The 5,000-nt window shown below is 53.2% G+C and overlaps 1 non-coding gene across 1 annotated transcript in view; it reads right to left on the reverse strand.

Moving 5' to 3' along the window:
* LOC124583290 overlaps positions 1-1,169 on the reverse strand; it is a 1,910-nt gene extending 741 nt beyond the window's left edge. Inside the window, exon 1 of the ribosomal RNA XR_006974144.1 lies at positions 1-1,169. This exon is cut by the window's left edge and continues 741 nt beyond it. This is a non-coding gene — a ribosomal RNA (small subunit ribosomal RNA).
* Positions 1,170-5,000: the final 3,831 nt, after the last annotated feature.

Consider the following 5,000-nt stretch of genomic DNA (forward strand, 5'->3'; position numbering starts at 1 on the left):
CCGAGTCATCGGAGGAACTGCGGCGGATCGCTGGCTGGCATCGTTTATGGTTAGAACTAGGGCGGTATCTGATCGCCTTCGAACCTCTAACTTTCGTTCTTGATTAATGAAAACATACTTGGCAAATGCTTTCGCTTCTGTTCGTCTTGCGACGATCCAAGAATTTCACCTCTAACGTCGCAATACGAATGCCCCCGCCTGTCCCTATTAATCATTACCTCGGGTTCCGAAAACCAACAAAATAGAACCGAGGTCCTATTCCATTATTCCATGCACACAGTATTCAGGCGGGCTTGCCTGCTTTAAGCACTCTAATTTGTTCAAAGTAAACGTGCCGGCCCACCGAGACACTCACTCAAGAGCACCCTGGTAGGATTGCAACGGGGTCCGCCTCGGGACGCACGAGCACGCACGAGGCGCGTCGCACGCCTTCAGCTCGCCCCACCGGCAGGACGTCCCACGATACATGCCAGTTAAACACCGACGGGCGGTGAACCAACAGCGTGGGACACAAATCCAACTACGAGCTTTTTAACCGCAACAACTTTAATATACGCTATTGGAGCTGGAATTACCGCGGCTGCTGGCACCAGACTTGCCCTCCAATAGATACTCGTTAAAGGATTTAAAGTGTACTCATTCCGATTACGGGGCCTCGGATGAGTCCCGTATCGTTATTTTTCGTCACTACCTCCCCGTGCCGGGAGTGGGTAATTTGCGCGCCTGCTGCCTTCCTTGGATGTGGTAGCCGTTTCTCAGGCTCCCTCTCCGGAATCGAACCCTGATTCCCCGTTACCCGTTACAACCATGGTAGGCGCAGAACCTACCATCGACAGTTGATAAGGCAGACATTTGAAAGATGCGTCGCCGGTACGAGGACCGTGCGATCAGCCCAAAGTTATTCAGAGTCACCAAGGCAAACGGACCGGACGAGCCGACCGATTGGTTTTGATCTAATAAAAGCGTCCCTTCCATCTCTGGTCGGGACTCTGTTTGCATGTATTAGCTCTAGAATTACCACAGTTATCCAAGTAACGTGGGTACGATCTAAGGAACCATAACTGATTTAATGAGCCATTCGCGGTTTCACCTTAATGCGGCTTGTACTGAGACATGCATGGCTTAATCTTTGAGACAAGCATATGACTACTGGCAGGATCAACCAGGGAGCTGCGTCAACTAGAGCTGAGCAGCCGGCCGCCCGGGAGTGTGTCCCGGGGGCCCGCGCGAACACGCAAGCGTCCGCTCAATTATTCTGCAAACAGGAGGAGGCTGAGCTCCCCTGCACAATACACCTCGAAACCCTCTCAGGTCCCGGCGGCGCGCAGCGCCGTCCTAAGTACTTGGTCGGGTTCGAGAGAGGCGCAATCGCCCGGAGTTTGGCGAGTAGACGCTTTAGGTGCGACCACCCGTGCTCCCAACTGAGCTTGCCGCTGCCGACAGAGGCCCGGGAGCGTGCTGTCGTGGCATTGCCGGCGGGAGACAACACGCGCCACCTACGGTGGCCGGCAGCTCCAACGCCAGCGCCACAGAAGGACAAAAGCCCCACTTGGGTGCCGAAGCGAACTCTCCCAGCACAGCGCACGCGCCAACACGTCCGCACAGCTGCGATACAATCCACCTGCGAGAACCGCAGAGGCGACCGAGCAGCAGACGGCGTCGCGGCGCCGAGCGCCGGGCGGCGGCGCATCCTCAGCGCACACAGTCCTCAATCGGACCAGCACACTGCAGATGTCCACCGCGCTTCGCACCGGGCCCGCGAGGACCTACTTTGGCCGCACGGCGCCGCGTGCAGGGTGCGCCGGCGCGCAGCTGCGCCGCCTGCCGCCTCCGTCGGCCGGCGCGCCTGCCACTGGCCGCCCCCACCAGCCGGCTGTAGCGCGTGCGCCCACGCACCGCGCGGCCAGCACGCCGGAAGGCCCCCCCTCACCGGCCGGGGACGGTCCCACCCAGCCACCGCCGCGTATCGCTTCACACCCACATGCCATTCACGTTCGTGGGCATGGTGGGTATCGCTGAAACAACCGGTTGGTAGCTCAACCGATCGTCGCCATCACTGATTCACCTCTAGCGAGAACAACCGCACCACAACGGTTTACCAGTTCTTCATTTGCGTAACGTCACCAGCAAACGTAGACGTCCATCGCCATTTGCAAATTCAACGATTGTTGCATGCCTGTGTCAGGTGTCACGACACACTATGTCTGCCCACATACACGCAACAACATGTGCACGCTTCGCGAACACGTGGAAGGTGGCCCCCGTACGTATGCGATGTCCATTGCGCGAACGACTGTCAACCGGCCTCTGTCGCATGTCGCAGATGTGGAACGCAGTGCACCATGCTATCACGGTGTGTGAGAAGAGACGACTACGTCTGACAACACGCGCCACTACATCAACAGACGGCTCATGCTGATCGCCATCCACGGCATACCATACTGCAATCCAGCTCTTATAGGGAGACGACACGTAGCTGAGTGCACAATATTTGGACCGTATGGTTCGCCGTTGTTGGCGCAGTCGTGGTACGGTCACACATGTACCACGATGTATCATTCAGTACATGAGGACCAATGTGCGGTACAGTGTGTGATTTGGACGTACAACATCAGCGGACAGTTGCCACAAGCCGTACCACAACGTAGGCTGTGCTTCGCCATGCGAATGCCAATGAACAACTGCGAAGGGCATTGAGCATGTACGTCCTGCCGCCATCCGCATTACAGTGTATAGCTGCAAGGTGTTTAACATGAAGCGATACTCTGGGGACCGGGCAGTGCGAGTAGCAAACTATATTGCGGGGGTTGCAGTTAGGCAACACTACACTAATTTAACGCGTCGTATGACAATTACAGAGCAGGTTAAGGCCCAACGTGTGTTGGGTTAAGGCCCAACGTGTGTTGGGTTAAGGCCCAACGTGTGTTGGGTTAAGGCCCAACGTGTGTTGGGTTAAGGCCCAACGTGTGTTGGGTTAAGGCCCAACGTGTGTTGGGTTAAGGCCCAACGTGTGTTGGGTTAAGGCCCAACGTGTGTTGGGTTAAGGCCCAACGTGTGTTGGGTTAAGGCCCAACGTGTGTTGGGTTAAGGCCCAACGTGTGTTGGGTTAAGGCCCAACGTGTGTTGGGTTAAGGCCCAACGTGTGTTGGGTTAAGGCCCAACGTGTGTTGGGTTAAGGCCCAACGTGTGTTGGGTTAAGGCCCAACGTGTGTTGGGTTAAGGCCCAACGTGTGTTGGGTTAAGGCCCAACGTGTGTTGGGTTAAGGCCCAACGTGTGTTGGGTTAAGGCGCAACATAGGTTAGGTTAAGGCGCAACATAGGTTAGGTTAAGGCGCAACATAGGTTAGGTTAAGGCGCAACATAGGTTAGGTTAAGGCGCAACATAGGTTAGGTTAAGGCGCAACATAGGTTAGGTTACGGCGCAACATAGGTTAGGTTAAGGCGCAACATAGGTTAGGTTAAGGCGCAACATAGGTTAGGTTAAGGCGCAACATAGGTTAGGTTAAGGCGCAACATAGGTTAGGTTAAGGCGCAACATAGGTTAGGTTAAGGCGCAACATAGGTTAGGTTAAGGCGCAACATAGGTTAGGTTAAGGCGCAACATAGGTTAGGTTAAGGCGCAACATAGGTTAGGTTAAGGCGCAACATAGGTTAGGTTAAGGCGCAACATAGGTTAGGTTACGGCGCAACATAGGTTAGGTTAAGGCGCAACATAGGTTAGGTTAAGGCGCAACATAGGTTAGGTTAAGGCGCAACATAGGTTAGGTTACGGCGCAACATAGGTTAGGTTACGGCGCAACATAGGTTAGGTTAAGGCGCAACATAGGTTAGGTTAAGGCGCAACATAGGTTAGGTTAAGGCGCAACATAGGTTAGGTTAAGGCGCAACATAGGTTAGGTTAAGGCGCAACATAGGTTAGGTTAAGGCGCAACATGGGTTAGGTTAAGGCGCAACATGGGTTAGGTTAAGGCGCAACATGGGTTAGGTTAAGGCGCAACATGGGTTAGGTTAAGGCGCAACATGGGTTAGGTTAAGGCGCAACATGGGTTAGGTTAAGGCGCAACATGGGTTAGGTTAAGGCGCAACATGGGTTAGGTTAAGGCGCAACATGGGTTAGGTTAAGGCGCAACATGGGTTAGGTTAAGGCGCAACATGGGTTAGGTTAAGGCGCAACATGGGTTAGGTTAAGGTACAATATGGGTTAGGTTAAGGTACAATATGGGTTAGGTTAAGGTACAATATGGGTTAGGTTAAGGTACAATATGGGTTAGGTTAAGGTACAATATGGGTTAGGTTAAGGTACAATATGGGTTAGGTTAAGGTACAATATGGGTTAGGTTAAGGTACAATATGGGTTAGGTTAAGGTACAATATGGGTTAGGTTAAGGTACAATATGGGTTAGGTTAAGGTACAATACGGGTTAGGTTAAGGTACAATACGGGTTAGGTTAAGGTACAATACGGGTTAGGTTAAGGTACAATACGGGTTAGGTTAAGGTACAATACGGGTTAGGTTAAGGCACTTGGGGGGGGGGGGGGGGGCCCGGTTTGTTGATTGTGATTATCGTAAGTAAATGACTGCGGCATCATCTGATTTGCCACGTCAGGGTGCACCTTTGGCTCATAACAGGCGGCGCTCTGATTCCATGCTTGTGGCAGACCTGTGTCTTTCATTCCTGCCATTGTTTGTGTGGTGTGACAGGAGGCAGTATTGTGATGTTGGGTGCACCCCTGTCTGGGACATGTGTGGGTGTTGGTGGCTTAGCTGAGCAATGGTGGTTGTCGGAAGGGTGGGATATTCTGTTTTCCGAGTGGACCTCCCGGTCTGGTTATGATAGTGTGGATTGTCTAATGTGGCAGAGAGGATGCACTGGGTGTTGTTCCATGCTGGTGCTTACATATTGTCTGTGTGCCTGTTACAGGCAGAGAGTAGTGCGTGATAAGAGTGTCTGGCTGACGTGTGATTGTGAGCAGAGTCTTTCAGCATGTATACGGACAGG

Source organism: Schistocerca americana, unplaced genomic scaffold (assembly GCF_021461395.2).
Source record: "Schistocerca americana isolate TAMUIC-IGC-003095 unplaced genomic scaffold, iqSchAmer2.1 HiC_scaffold_454, whole genome shotgun sequence".
Lineage (NCBI taxonomy): Eukaryota > Metazoa > Arthropoda > Insecta > Orthoptera > Acrididae > Schistocerca > Schistocerca americana.